This window comes from Ovis aries, chromosome 18, assembly GCF_016772045.2.
Source record: "Ovis aries strain OAR_USU_Benz2616 breed Rambouillet chromosome 18, ARS-UI_Ramb_v3.0, whole genome shotgun sequence".
NCBI lineage: Eukaryota > Metazoa > Chordata > Mammalia > Artiodactyla > Bovidae > Ovis > Ovis aries.
This window is the reverse complement of record NC_056071.1, coordinates 62648941-62667461: the sequence shown is the minus strand read 5'-3', so window position 1 is coordinate 62667461 and position 18521 is coordinate 62648941. Positions and strand designations below refer to the sequence as shown.

At 46.8% G+C, this 18521-nt stretch overlaps 1 protein-coding gene across 12 annotated transcripts in view; it reads right to left on the bottom strand.

The window, feature by feature from the left end:
- EVL (Enah/Vasp-like) overlaps positions 1-18521 on the bottom strand; it is a 144254-nt gene that overhangs the window by 67845 nt on the left and 57888 nt on the right. Inside the window, exon 3 of one of the 12 annotated variants that reach the window (XM_060401924.1) lies at positions 3974-18521. This exon is cut by the window's right edge and continues 26126 nt beyond it. The exons of 10 other annotated variants lie outside the window; for them this stretch is intronic. The gene's annotated coding sequence lies outside the window, so the exon portion shown is untranslated. One more of the 12 variants, XM_060401923.1, reaches the window with a different exon arrangement.

Here is an 18521-nt window from a genome sequence, read left to right as displayed (position 1 = left end):
ATCAGTTCAGTTGTCATAGATGACTTCCTTTAGGTAGGAGCTACCATGTTTTATTCATCCGTTATAACCACCTGTGCCCAGCATAATTCTTGGTACATAGTGGGTGTTCAGAACTGTTCTCCTGCAGAGACTGGGATTAAAAAGATACGAACTATTGGTGGTACAGAGAGGATATAGATACGGTCTTGCTTTTCAAACCTAAGCATTTGGAAAGGGAAGAGATGGGCTTTGTCCATATTATTATCGTGATCTCCCCGAGGAACTTCCATCTCAACTAAAGTGAAAGCGTTAGTCGCTCAGTTGTGTTTGACTCTTTTCGACCCCACAGACTGTACCTCTGTCCATGGAAGTCTCCAGGCAAGAATACTGGAGTGGGTTGCCATTCCCTTCTACAGAGGGTCTTCCTGACCTAGGGATCAAACTTGGGTCTCCACATTGCAGCAGATTCTTTACTATCTGAGCCACCAGGGGAGCTTATCTCAACTAAGCTCCTGCCCAAACTCATATGCAGCACAAACCCACACAGGACTAGCGGGGCAACTGAACGTTCCGAGAAAACAATGAACTCACAGGGAGAACCGTAGTACCTCTAAGAAGTACAAGCACTACAGAACAAAGATTTAAAAGAAAGGCGTCATTTAAACGACGAAAACTGTGACACACACTAAGAAACACATATTTCCTCTTTGTCCCTGTCTCTGGCTCTGAGGTCTCCAAACGCTTGGAATTTCCAAAGTATAAGAGCAAGGGAAGCATTCCTTGTTTTAATACTTGGTCTTTTAGTCTTCACTTCCTGAAATAGCTTTGTGTGAAAGCTATAAAAGTGAACCGTGTCTTTTGTTATTGATAACAAGCACCTTTCAACCACCCCTGAGTTTATGTTAATGAAGTGACTTTTGGAAATCCCCTAAGGGAACCCCCTTAGGTTGTAATTTACAATCCAAAGCCTCTGCTTCCAAGAAGGTTGAGTTCAGTAATCATTGGCTACACTGTACTCAATCACGCCTATTTAACGGAGCCTCCATAAAATCCCCAAAGGGCAGGGTCTGGAGAGCTTCCAGGTTGGTGAAGAGAATGCATCCAGAGCTGGCAGGGCAAGACAACCTCAACACGAGGACAGAAGCCCCTGTGCTCAGGACCATTCTGGACTCTGCCTTTTATATCTTTACATCTGACTTCATCTGTATCCTTTCATCTCCTTTGTAATAAACTGGTTTCCTGAGTTCTATAAGCTCTTCCAAGCAAATTAATTGAACCCCACCAAAGAGGGTATGGGAGCCTCCCATTAATAGCCAGTTGGTGGGAAGCCCAGGTAATAACCTGGATTTGTGACTGATATCTGAAGCAAAGGTGGGGGTGGGCTGGGTGGTGACAGCCTTGTGGGACAGAGCCCTTAGCCTACGGGATCTGACGCTATCTCCAGATCATTGCAGGATACCCAGTTAGTGTCGCGGAAATGCTTCACGTGTGAAAACCTCACACATCTGGGGTCAGAAGTGAAGCAATGGCGGTCTACAAATAACAAATGTTGGACAGGGTGTGGAATAAAGAGAAGCCTCCTACACTTGGTGGAAATTCAAACTGGTGCAGCCACCATGGAGGACTGCATGGAGCTTCCTTAGAAAATTAGAGTTACAAAAAAAAAAAAAGAAAAGAAAATTAGAGTTACCAATATGACATGTGATCCGGCAATCCCACTCCTTGGCATGTATCTGGAGAAAACTCTAAGTTGAAAAAATACATGCACCTCAGTGTTCAAAGCAGCACTATTTACAGTAGGCAAGACATGGAAGCAACCTAAGTGTTCATCAACAGATGAACAGATGAAGAACATGTGGCCCATATACACAATGAATCCTGCTGCTGCCGCCGCCGCTCAGGTGCAATGGAACCCTGCTGCTGCTGCCGCCACGGCTCAGGTGCTTCAGTCGTGTCCGACTCAGTGCGACCCCAGAGACGGCAGCCCACCAGGCTCCCCCATCCCTGGGATCCTCCAGGCAAGAACACTGGAGTGGGTTGCCATTTCCTTCTCCAATGCATGAAAGTGAAAGGGCAGTCTCTCAGTCACATCTGACGTCTTACTCTTAGTGACCCCATGGACTGCAGCCCACCAGGCTCCTCCGTCCATGGGATTTTCCAGGCAAGAGTACTGGAGTGGGGTGCCATTGCCTTCTCCAACAATGGAATACTACTCGGCCATAAGAAAGAATGAACTAATGTCATTTGCAGCAACATGGTTGGACCTAGAGATTATCCTACTGTGTGAAGTAAGTCAGAGAAAGACAAATATTGTGTGATGTCATTTACATGTGGAATCTAAACCATGACACAGATGAATTTATTTAGGAAACGGAAACAGACTCACAGACACCAAAAATAAACTTATGGCTACCAAAAGGGAAAGAGAGGGGAGGGGTAAATTAGGAGTTTGGGATTAAGAGATACAAAATAGATAAACAATAAGGTCCTATATAGCACAGGGAACTATGTACTCTGTATCTTGTAATAAATTATAACGGAAAATGATCTAAAAAAAAAAAAAAACCTCCCACACATACATATTTATATATTTTTATAGAACTGAATCACTTTGCTTTACACCAGAAACTAACACGGCATTGTAAATAAACTATACTTAATAAAAATAAATAAAAATTTAAAAAGTGAAGCAGTGTTGTAGTAGAGTAGTGTGATAGTAAATGAAACACACAGAAGCTTTTCTTATGGATAAACTATACCATGGGAAACACTTTGAAAATTTAACCAGCATAATTATACCATTGGAGATATAAGGGAAGATCCAATTATAAGGTGGGAATAAGCTGTGAGAAAGAAGAACCAAGTAATTTTTTAGTGTAAAAATATAACTGTTGAAATAAAGAACTCAATGAGCAGCCTCAGTGGAAGAGCTGAAAAACACAAAATCAGGTCACACAACTGTCCTGGGCTCCCCTGGTGGCTTAGATGGTAAAGAAACTGCCTGCAGTGTGGGAGACCCGGGCTGGGAAGATCCGCTGGAGAAGCAAATGGCGGCCTGCTCCACAACTCCTGCCTGGAGAATCCCAGGGACGGAGGAGCCTGGCGGGCTGCAGTGCAGGGCGCCGCAAAGAGTCGGACACGAATGAGCGACGGACACGACACAACAGAAGGCCCATCAGGAAGGAAGAGCAAGGAAAGGAGAGAAATACCAACTCCTGTGAGAGAAGGGAAGAGAAAGAGATGAAACATCTGGAGAAACAATGACGGAATCTCTCAGAATCCAAGAAAGACCTAACAGCTTAGACTGAAAAGGCTCACAGGGTGACAAACAGAATCGATTAATGAAACACGTAAGTGTGCACGTCCACGCACCCAGATTATAATATTTACAAACATCAGACACAGAGGAAACTCTAAAAAGCTTCCAAGGGTGAAATCAGATCACCAATAGAAAAATGAAAGTCAGACCAGACTTCTACATCCTAGCTGCAAAAAGACAATAGAATGTTATCTTCAGAATTCTAGTGGGAAAACCTTCGATACTTGCATTTCATACCAAACTAAATTATTATTTAAATATGAGGGGGAAATGCATTTTCAGGTATATAAGGTCTTAGTTTACTAGGTACAGCTCTTACTTTGAAAAACTTTTACTGGATATATTTAAGCACAAAAGAACATTTATGAAGGAAGAAATAACTAGTTACAAAAAAGCGGGAGCATATCATTTAACACTGTTCAGCCATAAAAAGGAGGTAGGTACTGATACACGCCGCAGCATAGGTAAGCCTTGAAATCATTACGATAAGTGAAGGAAGCCAGATATGAAGGCCACACACTGTATGATTCCATTTAAACAAGAAATGTAGAATTCAGAGAGAGACAGGACACAGATCACCACCGTCACACTGGTGCTAATTTGTGTCTGAATCTTAATCCATAAAGGTGACTGAGTGGCAGCAGTGCCACTGAAAGAAAAGTTAATGTTACTCACCGTCCCCCTGAAACAAAAGGTCTGTGCTGCAGAGGCGCCAGTGCTGGTCCGCAGGCAGGAAGGAGCGAGCGGAAGGCCAGGGGCTGCAGCCTTTCTCGGAATTTCCGTGGGGAAAGCAGGGCGGGATAAACAGACTAGGATTGGCTGGTTTGAATAATTCCAGCAGGCTGTGGGGCCCGGAGAAGCTTTAGGGCAGGAGGAAATACTGGCTTGGTATGTGAGCCAGACAGAGAAGGTTAAGAGTATGGACTGCAGACTGGCTGGTGTGTTTACGAAAAGTGAACTCACCAACAGATTTACTGTCTACAGTAAATTTACTGCCCTGGGAAAGGCAGTCTCTCCTCAACCAGCAAGAGCCCCCAAAGATGGCAAAACATTAAAAAAAAAAAAACCCACTAAAAATATAATGAATATGGGGGGGATGGTAGGGAGGTATGGGAAGAGATGACTTAATAAGCATGGAGTTTTCTTTTGAAGTGATATAAAAAGGTTTTGAAACGACAGAGTAACGACGGTTGCACAGTGTTGTCAAAAAATATCACTGAACTGCAAACTGCAAAATGATTTAAATGGTTAGAAAAATGGGCGGGGGGTGGAGCAAAAATCTGATAAAGTTTCTTACAGCCAGAGGTTTAATTATGCTTGAGTAAGCAATGATAGTCAGAAACCATTTTTTAAGGGAGTACATTTCTAACTCTGAACAAAAGTTCCTTGTGTGTGTGTTGGGGGGGGGGGGGGGGGGCGGTGTTACTCTACGAGGAAGAGAGGTCAGAGCACACTGGAGACCCAGGGAAGCCAGACCCTGACCAGACTCCAAACACTGATGATGAAAAAGATGAGTGAGCACGGGCACAGTGAGCTAGGAGGAGCAGCTAGGAGAGTGAAACGAGAATCTTCAGTTTTCAACCCAATTTAAGAAAATTCAGCCTGTATATCAGAATGGGGATGGCGGTGGGAGGGGGGAAAAAAAACAAGGAAAAAAAAAGTGTTAAAAATAGAAAATACAGACTAAGAAGAAATATGTATATTATTCTAGTCCCCCAGTTTTTCTGCTTATGTACCCTCTAGAAATATTTAGAAAAATTATATACCCTGCTGCATATTTTTAAGGCAACATCTATAATTTTTCATGGTGAGCCAAGGACGAGAGAGCAGATAAAGCCAAGGAGGGTCTGGGAACACAGGGGCAGAAAGCCCAGACCCTTATCATCCCTCCCGCCCCCAAGTTGTGACTGTCAATGGAATAGTATAACCCGTTCCCCCTCCCACCCCAGAGGGAGAAGGCACATGCCCTACCCTTCCCCTACCCAGTGTACATGAGGCATTCAACCAGCAAACGACTCGCAAGACCCCTAGCCCATTCCTTGTTCCCTGGGGACCCCTGGTCAGCGTCGGTTCTCCCTTGAGCTGGCCCGCTGTTCTAACAGCGTCTCCCACTCTGCTGCTGCTGCTGCTAAGTCACTTCAGTCGTGTCAGACTCTGTGTGACCCCATAGACAGCAGCCCACCAGGCTCCCCCTGTTCCTGGGATTCTCCAGGCAAGAACACTGGAGTGGGTTGCCATTTCCTTCTCCAATGCATGAAAGCGAAAAGTGAAAGGGAAGTCGCTCAGGCGTGTCCGACCCTCAGCGACCCCATGGACTGCAGCCTTCCAGGCTCCTCCATCTTGGGATTTTCCAGGCAGGAGTACTGGAGTGGGGTGCCATTGTCTTCTCCGCTCCCACTCTAATAAACTTTATTTCCCTCTCATTCTGTCTCATGTCTGGAAATTCTTTTCCAACCTGCACTCGGACCACGACAGGAAGTTCAGATGATTGCAAACGATTTAATACTTACAAACATCATACATGGTATGCATGGATTAAATATGCTAATATTTATAAATGCAACTTAAGATGTGAGCTTAAGTTTTCAGTTTATGAAAAAGGTCTGCCCTACAACTTCACTGGTAGAGCCTGTCTGCTCTATCAAACTGTCCAGCCACATTAGTTTCACTTTCTACTCAGAAAAAACCTAATTTTCCAACTCTAACATGCTTATCCACACCACAGTGAGAAAATTCTTATTTTTAGAACAGACAACTAGACAGGTAGGGGCGCGGCCCTCTGCACAAAACCGGCAGCCTGGATGAAACAAGAGCTGCCCCCTTCGCTATTTCCTGCAGATGCTGTCTTTACTTGGCTCACGGAGGCTCCTTCAGGACCAACGCATTCTCAAATTACTCCTGTTTGGTCCACTGAAGGTTACTGTATCCTGCAGCAAGGGATCTTTGTAAGATTTGGGAAGGGCAAACGAGATGCCTGCCTCTCTCCACGCAGTGAGAAAAGTGGGACCTCGAGGGGTCACGTGACGAAGGGAAGCCAGCACACCCCAGACACATGGAACCGGGAGCTCCGGAACCTGACCCCCTTCAGGCTACCTCTGCCAGTGCAGCTCTGGGAAGGACCGACACCCCCCCAGAATGACCGTGCCCCAGTCTGAAAACAGCTGCGCTAACAATCATGGCCTACTGTAAAGGGGTTGAAATCAATGGTCAACAGACAGGGAATATAACACGTTGGAATGGACCAAAAAAAAAAAAAAAGAACCCGAGTTATCCAATCAACACAAGCCAGTTGAAACAAAAGGATACTTTGGGACTGAAAATAAATGAAAAGTTATAAGGCAAATACAAATAAAAAGAACACTTGTTAGCAATTTTAATATCAAACAACAATTTAAGGAGAAAAAGCATGATGAGGGATCCAGGGGAATATTAAACATGAAAAAATAATCGTGAGTACAAACGAATGTAGTTTCAACTACGTAATGGAAAAATGATGGGGAGAAATAATTAAATAAACCATCCCAGGGAAATTTTAGAAATATATGATTTACTAGATCTTTCTTAAAACAGACAGATACAAAGTAAAAAAAAAAAGTGGGAGGCATTAGTTCCCCACTCAGATATTCCTTGCTTTAAAGTTCTGTTTATTTCAAGTTAGAAAACTCAAAACCACAGAAAGATACCAAAGCTCAATTAAGGCCCCGCCCCTCTCCTCTCCTCTGGTCCGCTCTCCCCAGAATGTCTGTATGCAGTCAGTTTAGTCCAGTCGCTCAGTCGTGTCCGACTCTTTGCGACCCCATGGACCGTAGCATGCCAGGCCTCCCTGTCCATCACCAACTTTCAGAGACTACTCAAACTCATGTCCACTGAGTCAGTGATGCCATCCAACCATCTCATCCTCTGTTGTCCCCTTCTCCTCCTGCCCTCAATCTTGTCCAGCATCAGGGTCTTTTCCAATGAGTCAGTTCTTCGCATGAGGTGGCCAAAGGATTGGAGTTTCAGCATCATCAGTCCTTCCAATGAATATTAAGGACTGATCTCCTTTAGGATGGACTGGTTGGATCTCCTTGCAGTCCAAGGGACTCTCAAGAGTCTTCTCCAACACCACAGTTCAAAAGCATCAATTCTTTGGTGCTCAGCTTTCTTTATAGTCCAACTCTCACATCCATACATGACTGCTAGAAAAACCATAGCCTTGACTAGACAGACCTTTGTTGGCAAAGTAATGTCTCTGTTTTTTAATATTTTGGAGCCCCCCAAAATAAAGTCAGTCACTGTTTCCACTGTTTCCCCATCTATTTGCCACGAAATGATGGGACCAGATGCCATGATCTTAGTTTTCTGAATGTTGAGCTTTAAGTCAACTTTTTCACTCTCTTCTTTCACTTTCAGCAAGAGGCTCTTTAGTTCTTCTTCACTTTCTCCCATAAGGGTGGTGTTATCTGCATGCTGCTGCTGCTGCTAAGTCTCTTCATAGCTGAGGTTATTGATATTTTTCCCGGCAATCTTGACTCCAGCTTGTGCTTCATCCAGCCCAGTGTTTCTCATGATGTACTCTGCATAGAAGTTAAAGAAGCAGGGTGACAATATACAGCCTTGATGTACTCCTTTTCCTATTTGGAACCAGTCTGTTGTTCCATGTCCAGTTCTAACTGTTGCTTCCTGACCTGCATACAGGTTTCTCAGGAGGCAGGTCAGGTGGTCTGGTATTCCCATCTCTTTCAGAATTTTCCAGTTTATTGTGATCCACACAGTCAAAGGCTTTGGCATAGTCAATAAAGCAGAAATAGATGTTTTTCTGGAACTCACTTGCTTTTTCCATGATCCAGCAGATATTGGCAATTTGATCTCTGGTTCCTCTGCCTTTTCTAAAACCAGCTTGAACATCTGGAATTTCACGGTTCATGTACTACTGAAGCCTGGCTTGGAGAATTTTGAGCATGACTTTACTAGCGTGTGAGATGAGTGCAATTGTGTGGTAGTTTGAGCATTCTTTGGCACTGCCTTTCCAGTCCTGTGGACACTGCTGAGTTTTCCAAATTTGCTGACATGCTGAGTGCAGCACGTTCACAGCATCATCTTTTAGGACTCGAAATAGCTCAACTGGAATTCCATCACCTCACAAACCTCACTTATCACAGGGATGCCTCCACTACACCTCTGTCCCCTTGAGGGGAGGGACGAGACGAAGTGCTGCTTCTTGCATGGACTTGTGTAATTCAGCATCTCCAAGAGTGACACACGGACAACGTGCGGGCACCCTGCAAACATCAGGCTAGGAGAGAGAAGCACACATTACAAGATTCCATTTACTGAAATGCTCGGCTTAGGCAGATCCACAGAGACAGCGGTAGCTCGGTGGTTGCTGGGGGAAGAGACTGGGGGGAAATGGAAAGGACGGCTAAGCGGTACAGAGTTTCTCTTTTGGTGACAAAAATATTCCAAAATTCACTGCAGTAACATCGGCAAAACAGAATATATTAAAGTGTACTGAACAGCACACTTTAACTGGATGAATTTAATGGTATGTAAATTATGTCTGAATAAAGCTATGATTTAAAAAATATCCCCAATATAGCAACTGCAATGCTTCCAAATGGGTTGGTTATGAATTGGTGGGACTTGGAGGCTGTTGAGGAAAATCACCTCACCATTTTGGCTCACATCAGAAATAATCCCAGTAGAAAGGACCTCTTTCTCGACAACTCTCAAGTTATGTCAGCCTTTTAGAGAATGAAATGAAAATAGAACGAAATAGGATTTCTGACTAAAAAGGCCTTCCCGGAATCCAGCTGTTGCAGTGTACGTGCTCTGTGACTTCAAGGCAATGTCCATGAACTTGAATTATGCTCAGGCTTTAAGGGAAGTCTAGGAACTTGGCCCAAGAACATTTAACTTCTCAAGCTGTAAGTTGAGTATTTGTATGTTTCCAAGCCTTCTGCCTCCTTTCAGTGACACCCAACGGCTTTAACAAGCATTTGAAGATAAAAGGACAATTAGCTAGTTATGGAGAAGGCAATGGCACCCAACTCCAGTACTCTTGCCTGGAAAATCCCATGGATGGAGGAGGAGCCTGGTAGGCTGCAGTCCATGGGGTTGCTAAGAATCGGACATGCCTGAGCGACTTCCCTTTCACTTTTCACTTGCATGCATTGGAGAAGGAAATGGCAACCCACTCCAATGTTCTTGCCTGGAGAATCCCAGGGACGGGGGAGCCTGGTGGGCTGTTGTCTATGAGGTCACACAGAGTCGGATACGACTGAAGTGACTTAGCAGCAGCAGCAGCAGCTAGTTATGGTTAATTAGTAATCATAACTATAAATCCAAAGGAGCAGGATACTGAGAAACCATTTTTCATCATTCCAACTCCCGGTGCTTTTTGTCTGTTCCTCAGAACTCGTTTTGCTTTGGTTTTGATTTTTACTTCATTTGGAATGAGCTTAATGCCTGTCTGGATATGAGTAACCATCACCACAACCAGACTGAGTTCCCGTACCCCCAAAACTCCCTCCACTACTCTTTGGGCTCACTCCTCCCCCCGCCACTTTCTCCCACTGATCTGTTCTCCATCGCCGCCGTTTCCTTTCACACAATGTTCTACTAATGCAGTCTCTAGGACTGAGATTACTGGGTTACACGCTTAACTGCATAAGCAGCTGCCAACGGCACTGTCTTCCAGAGTAGCCGGTCCGTTTCTACTCCTACCAGCAACGCCAGAGAGCCGTCCTCGAACCCGCACGTGGCACCGTCGGGGTCTTCTTTATTTCAGCCATTTTAGTAACTGTGTTGTCATAGCTCACTGAATTCTAACTTGCATTTCTCTGACGACTGATGATGCTGGGTGTCTTTTCCTGTGCTCGTCTGCCATCTGTACATCCTCTTTGGTGAAGTGTCTATGCGATCTTTTGCCCCCTTTTTAAACACTGGGCTGTTCCATTGCTGTTAAGCTTTGAGAGTCTCTCTGCGCGTTCTAAAGACGAGCCCTTTGACGCGATTATTTTCCCAAGTCTGTCTTGTGCCTTTACGTTGCTCCCCAGTGTCTTTTCACAGAGTTAACAGTTTTTAATTTTGAGAAAACCAAAATTATTTTAATTTGACTAAGTCCATTTCATCTCTCTTTTTTTCTCTTATGGATGGTTGCTTTTGGTCAAATCCTTTGCCTAACCCTAGGTCCTCAAGGTTGTCTCCGGTTTTCTCCCAGAATGTTTATAGTTTCATATTTTACATTTGGATTTAGCATCCACTTTGAGCTAACTTTTGTACCATGTGTAGGAGTTAGGTCAAAGCTCATTTTTTGGGCATATTCACATCTAATTGTTCCAACTTGAACATCTGCTGAAAAGACACTGGTTTCTTCATTGAACTACCTTTGCACCTTTGCCAAACATCAGTCCAACATCTCCCCAAGTCATCTTGAAAAATCATGAGGTACTCAGCTTATTGGTATCGTACACACATCTCATTACTGGAACACAGAATTTGAACCAGGAACGCTGAATGGGTGTTTGACTCCGTTATTTCGGGATACAGGCCGTGGAGTATGCAGCCAGGCCCTGTCGGGCCGGAGCACAGAGGGAATGATGAGACCAGGTTTTGGCATCACAGCATGAGAGGTACTGGCCCCTGGAAACATTCTGAGAGGGTGACTAAGACAGTGAGGCAAGCAGCCATCAGAACGCATAACGGCTGGCTGAGGGATGAAAGGAAGCGAGAGCGCGCGCTCTGGGCCTGCGAAATGGCGCTCGCTGGAGAGGCGGAGCACTGCCTTCATGGGGTCCCGAGGGAGGCGATCAGGGCCAGTGGTGCAAGCAGGGAGTGTGCGTGACGCTGGAGTTCAGAGACGGACAGGCCGTGCTTCCTGCTTTAGAGCGGGAAAACAGTTTGGGTTTGACACAGGCCATCCGGTCAGTTTTAAGTGTAGCGGCCATCTGTTTACAGGGGGCTGGACGGAATGATTTGTTTGAGTTTGATTCTGTGTGACTGCCAAAGCTGGCCCAACGGACTCTGTTTTGAACAGATGACTTGTTTCTGTCTTTGGGTTTAATGGCCTCGTGAAGAGGCTCAGGTCACGTGAAAGAGATCTGACCCCGGTCTCAAAACAGTGGGTGAAAAACTGAATTTGGAAGCCAAGCCTCCTGATGCTTAAGTCCAGGACTTCTTACTGTTTATCAAAATTTTTAATCAACACTGTGTTTGCTAAAGACTCGCTGGGAAAGATTAGAGGGCAGGAGGAGAAGAGGATGATAGGTTGAGCTGCCTGGATGGTATCACAGACTCAAAGGGCATGAGTCTGAGCAAGCTCCAGGAGACGGTGAAGGACAGGCATGCTGCGGTCTGCGGGGCAGCGAAGAGTCAGGCATGACTGTGACTGACCAGCAGCAAATACCCCAATGCCTCCTTTTTGTTCACAGTGTCTCCTGGGTTCTGACCCTCTGCGTTTTCAGTCTTGCAGGCTCACTGTCTCAGAAGCCTTTAAAGAGAATGGAATCCTACATCTGAAATTTCAACACTTTTGTTTTCAATGACAAGATGGAGGGAAAATATCACATCACATCAGAGAGGTCTCTTCTCAAGATTTTAGCTCTGCTCTAAGCTGCTTCTGGGTGACCTACTGCTCTAATTAGGCTGGAAGTCAACTTGGCTTTCATGGGATTCAGGAAAAAGTTGTCAAGACTGCTTAACATCGCCAGGGCTCACAGTGGCCTCAGAGCATTCCAGGAATTCATCGATTCATTCCATAATTTTATTCTGCCGGTTAGCCATAAACAGAGACACACAGGGAGAACAAACATCACGGAGTGATTTAGTCTTAATTAATATACTCGGGACAGAATAAAGCAGACAAAGAGTAACACCTGAACTTATTGCCAGTCCCCTCCCCAAGCTCCCCAAGCAGGGGCGCGGCACAGGAGGAAGCCAGGAGGACCCAGGCTGGCTGTCCCACCTCCTCCTCCTCACGTGTGCTCAGCCACGAGAGGCGAGAGAAGTAACCCCAGCCCGTTCTGGCTGACAGAGCTCTGGTGAGGGTCAAAGCGGATGATGGGTGGGGAAACGTGAAAAAGCATTGCTCCCAAGGGAGAGAGGTATTCACTCAACAAGCATGAGTGGGGCACCTCTGACAGGGCATGCGCTGTGAAACATCAGGGATGTAAAGTGAAACGAAACACCCCCCTGTACTCAGGACGGGCAGACGCAACACGCTGCTGGCTGCAAGGACACTGCTGAGACAGCACGGGGCGACCTGAGCGCACAGGAGATGCTGTTCCCAGGCGGGGCAATTAGGAGCCACGACTGTGCACATTCAGCCTGAACAGGGGATCAAGGCAGCAGAAGACTGTGCTAGATTTTAGAAAATGCCTCACTCTATTTCATACGATGCTCAAGATAATCTGCAAAGTGGGTCCTGGTTTTATGATTACCCTTACTCTATTAAAAATCAGTGAGGATGCCCTGGTGTCCCAGAGGTAAAGAATCTGTCTGCCAATGCAGGGGACATGGGTTTAATCCCTGGGTCAGGAAGGTCCCCTGGAGAAGGAAATGGTAACATACTCCAGTATTCTTGCCTGGAAAATGCTATGGACAGCGGAGCCTGGTTGTCAGAGAGTTGGACAAGACTTAGCGACTGAACAACAACATTATAAAGCAGAGGCTCCAAACCAGGGAGGTTACCGGTATGTACTAGGTAAGACCGACGATGCTGTAAACATCCTGAGATACGCAGGGCAGCCCCCACAACAAAGGATCACCTGGGCCCAAATGTCAACTGTGCCAATGTGGAGCAGGCCTCCTGTAAAGGAGACAGGCCCACAGAGAAGCAGCAGCTCATTTAAAAAGCCACAGCGAGTTAGTGGAAACGCTGGAACCTGAACGCAGGTCTCCTGTGACCTGGCACCTCAGACAGGTGTCCCAGGTCATACAGCCTGCACCGCTCTACACCTGGGCAGCAAAGGAAACGAGCCTGAAGGACAGGGGCCAGGGCAGGAACTTGACTGATGCTGGAGACCTAGAGTCAGAGCAGCACCGACAGGGAGAGACGAGGGGAAAGAGAAAAGCAGAGGAGGAGGCAGGCAGTGGAGGTCTATTTCTGACTCCTAGCTGGAACAGCCTTTAACATTTCTACAGTGATCTGCATTTAAAGAGGCTGGTTTCACACTCTCAGTCGTCACAACAGCCTCATCAGTGCAATCGGTCGGTCGGTGGAAGAGGCCAAGATAAAAACATATTTTCTTAAGCTCAGAAGGATGAAATGCTTTCTTTACCCAGTGTTCCCAAGCTTGCAGAGCAGGGCAGGCCTCGGTCAGCACCCTCTCGGGCAGCGAACAGGCGCCTCGCCCCAGCCCTGCTCCTCAGCCTGCTGCAGCCCACAAAGGGGGTGAGGAGATGAGGGGAGGTCCCTCTGATAGGGCTGTACTGTGAGGGCAAGCACGCAGGCCCCCGGTGGTGGAGGCGGAGGCCCTGACTGGAGGCCTCCCGCCTAACTGCAAGGCGCCCCCGCCTCTCTGCGCATCGCTGCCTGTCCTCACAGTGAGAGAACTGCCAGCTCACCTTGAGGAGCCCTCCCTGCTCTGCAAACCAAGTCCAGTCTATTTTTAAATCCTCTATTCCACAAAAGCCAATGATGCTGCTTCTGAGGGTAGCCAATAAAACCTGTTACTAGGGAGGCAGGCAGCTGCTATAGCTGAGCTCCTTAGCCTCAGCCGACAGGAGACAGAATTACTTTGTTAATGAACTAATTAAAAAAAAAAAAAAGTCTTCTTAAAAAATATCTTTGTCCAAAATGCCTGGCTGCTGTTTCAGGCAGTTCTGCTGCTGACGGCTTAGCCCCCGCTAACGTTTCTCCTGTGACTGATGCCCTCACCGGGCTTCAAGGATGCAGGGGCAGGTGTGCTGGATGGGGGACGCACAGGCTACAGCTGCCGGGCTCCGGGTCTCAGGGAAACGAGTCACCTTCCAGGACTGTCATCTCAGCTTTCAAATGAGGGAGCGGGATGAGCAGGCCCCCTGAGTACAGTCGGCACTGAGGCTCAAACCATTTTGAATCTGGTCTGAGTCAGCTTCTTCGTTTCCACTCTGCTTGTGAAGATTAAATAAAACAATGAATGGGGAAAAACTCCTGAAAAACAGGATATGTCACTGTCAGAGAAGCTTGTCAGAGGGGTGTGGACCTCTAGAAATACAGGGAAGGCCAATTTATCCGGGTGCCAGTTTATCTGTTCACAGGGGTCTCCAGCAGTAGCTCTCAACTAAGGAATGCAGTTCATTCAGTGCAATGGGAAAAATTCGAGAGAAAGTTCCACCGCAAGTTATTACTATGAAGTAGCAACATTTGCAAGAATTACCGTTTTCCCCATCACCAAGCCAAATCAAAGTCACCCCACAACATCATATTTGCTACCTTACAATACAATGTGATCTTTCTGGCAGAGCAGTGGAATCACATTCCATACAACCCTGGGTGGGTACTTCCTAGTTTGCGGGACTCTTCAACTTCCACTGAATTGCACTTCAATTTCATCAGTCTAGATCTAGCTAATAACAGAGTTCACGATTTAAAAATTAAAAAACAAAAACAAAAAACCCCCTATCATCCTGGCCTGCAATCTGTGAACTAATGTATCTGTGTTTGACACATGCCGCTAACATCTCTGCATTCTGACAACAGGCATATTTGGCCACGGAGCTCCGCCTCCTCTGGCTGCAGCGGAGTGTCTTCAAAGTCGCTGCCTTGAGGTCATCTATGCGACAGTGACTAGATCCAGCTGCTCCAGCCGTCGGGCCCTCCGGAGATCACCTCCAGCCCTTCACAAAGCCTTTCAGCTCTAAAATTTTAATAATCTTGATTTCCCACCAATACCAGCCTCTTTTTCAACTTTGAGTTCATAGCTGGGAAATGATTAATCAAGGTCCTGCCCAAACTGATTGAGAACAAACAGACCTATCTGTGAACCCGCAAGGGAACAGGCAGGGCAGACAACAACCTGCTCCATCCAGCTGTGTCTACTGCAGCGCTGCGTCCTCTGGGGAACCACCACCTAACTGAGCCACTGGGCGGGACACCGCTTTGAGCATCTCTGCAGCCCCAGGCCCCGACGCAGGACCAGACACAGGCAGTTGTTTAAACGGAGGACTACTGGATGGAGGAAGAACAGTCTGTGACCGTGAAATGGCCTGACCCTGGGACCACGAGATGCAGACCAGTGCAAGCTCTGTCCTTGAGCGGCAGTGGGACCCCAGGCAAATCTCTTCACCTCTCTACCCTGTCCTATTTCATCCCCTGCCGGAAGCCAGCGTGAGGAATTCCACCCGTGAAAAGGTCATGCGGCAGAGATCTGATGGGCAGGGTCGAGTCAGATCTCAGGTTTTCCCCCTGGCATTTCCTGAGCATGTACCCCCAAAAATAAGAATCTGCCTGCTTTTCCACTCTTCTGACATTCTCTGGGAAAAAATTCAGGGCTTTAGTCTTCTGCATTTGAAAGAGTGTTTCAATCCAAAAAACCCCTCTGATGGCTTTCTAGCCTGCCTGCAGGACTTACAGCTGCGCCTCTGATTGTTTGAGGCTCCTGACTGCAGGAGGCACAGGAAGCTTAAAACATCCTAGGAATGTAGGGGCTTCCGAGGAGTCAAAATCATTAGAATAGGACTGATTAAAAGTTTCATTTGTTGAGCCAATACTTGCTGCCAAGTTTTCATATCCTTTATTTTTAGATATAGTTGGTATATAGAAAAACAAGTAGTAGACCTGGTATTAGCAACATTAGATCTTTGAGTTAAGCACCTTCTTTGTTATAACCCACTGCACCTTTGTTCTATAGAGATGTAACTTTAGTGCTTTAAGGAGATGCAGATTAAAGAAAAACACTTCAGGGGAAACAAGATTAACGTTCATTAAGAAAGAGAGCCAAAAAATTGTTAGCGAGCCTCCTGGCCAGAAGATAATGTAAATCACCTGAGACCTTTTGTATACAAAAAAGATATACAGAAAGGGTCAGGACTGCTGCCCCTGGGTAACTCTGTATCTTCCATTATGCAAAATTTAGGGTATATAAACACCTTTTAAATAATAAAGTTGGAGGGTCTTTTTGCACAAGCCTGGCCTCCCCTGTGTCGATTCTTTCTCTTGCTCCCTCCCTCTCCTTTTTCAGGCTGATCCTTTGGAACGTGGAGGCTCACTGTGTCTACTTACTTGTCCCGGCTTCTAAGGCTTCTAAGATCCGTAAGAGAGCGCCCAAGGCGGGGCACTCTCCGATATTCAAACGGGCGCCGGCGGACTAACGTAGACGGTGCAAGTTCCTTGTCCGGAACTTTATTGGTTTTCCACATAAGCCAAGCTAATCAGCCTCTTTTCTCCACTAAATTTTCCTACTACACTATTTCTTCCTGATCTAATCTTATATTAATAAATAAATAAGTCTTTCCTCGCCAGCGCCGTCCCCGCTTCGAATTCCCTGGATCCACCGGGGCTGGACCCCGGCAATCCCCTGTAAGATGATTTAATAAGGTGGCTGATCCTGACGCTGCCTGGGACTGATGAGGCAACAGCAGACCTATAAGCCATGGGCATCCTGCAAAGCAAGTACAAAGCAATGGGCTGCTTTTCTACATATATGTAAAGAAACCTCTGCCAGCCTGGCCTTTGGGATAGTAACTGTCACTCAGAACTTTTCCTAGATGCTCCCTGCCCTGTAAACACAAAGGACGCCACGCTAATCCCATGTGCTAGCAGCCTCCATAAAATCCTAAACTCAAGAGACACTCCCCTTGGGGCACAGAGGAAAGAGCCCAGGAGGCACGGGATTTGGGCAGCTGGTCCTGAGTCTCCCATCCGTCCTCCACTGGCCTTGGACAAGCGAGTCCCCTCTCTGCCTCAGTGTCCCAACGAGAAGATATCCCCTCAGAGCTTCCTCGTCTGGCTCCTGCCTCTCAGTGGTCCCCCACTTTCCATAGCCCTTTCCCACCCACAGTTCACAGGAGGCTCTAACTCCATCAACCCCATGCAGGAGGCTCACCACCCTGGGATGGGGTCGTATCAACACACCAGCTGGAACGAGCTCCTCTGTCAACGTCTCTGTGCCCAGCTTTTCTTCGAACAGTTTCTGCCTTTTTTACCCCCTTAGGGGAAAGCATAAATGCAGTCCCCACGACCACAAATTATGCAAATTATGTGGGAGGACTGCTTTCAGGCTCCATCTCTGCCGGAACCTTTTCAGCACACACCCAGCAGCACATGCGTGTCAGGTCCCCCAACCCCAGCTCTGCAGCTCGGATGCCACTACACTGTCTGTTTCTGGGTCTGTCACTGTGGGCTCCGGGAGGGCAATCACCAGGTTTGACTTTATCTTCCCCAGCGCCCGGCAGCCTGGGAGTGCTCAGCCCATGTTTATTTTCCTATGGCTTTGTATGAAGCTTTCTCAACAGTTCTTTCTTTTTTAATAGAAAGTACATCCTCTTTTTTTTTTTTAATATTTATTTGAGGCACACAGGATCTTCAATCTTCCTCCTGGGCATCCGTGACCTAGTTCCCAGACTAGGGATTGAACCCAGACCCCCTGCATTGAACCCAGACAGCACAGAGTCTTACCACTGTGCCCCTAGGGAAGTCTCTGGACAGTTCTAACATGGGATTCTGGATAGAGGGGTTGCTGCTACGTGTGTGTGTTTAAGCAAAACCTCTGTGTTTAAGAAATGTCGTGTGGCATGAAGAATTAAAAGATTTTAAATTAGAAGGCTCTGTCCGGGGGCAACTGCAGGTGCCAACTGTGTGTCTGTTCTCTGCCGCCAGCCCTGTCCAGCGTGCTGTGAGCTCCCCAACTCTCCCCTCCCTCACAAATGGGGGCCGGCCACACGCCTCACTCAACGCTGGAGGTACGCAGCCTGGCTCCTGGATCCATATTCCCCCGAAACTGCACACAACGTTGTGGCTTAAGCACGTCAGACTTTCTCAGTGACTGTAGCAATAATTTCCATTAATTTTTCAAAAGGGCTCCAAGTCACCAAAAAGAGCATCCCCACTCCCCCAACAGAAAGCACAGGGGCTGCCTCGAGCTCAGGGGCTGCTGCTGAAGCCCTGTCACGGTGTGCTCCTGCTCGGGGGCCGCTGCCCACAGACATGGGGGTTAAAGAGGCAGAGTCTCCGTGGTGCTCTCGTCAGGAACAGAGAAATCAGAAGCAATTCACGAAGTGTTTGGAAACCTCCAAAAGCAGCGAAACCCCAATACAGAGCAAG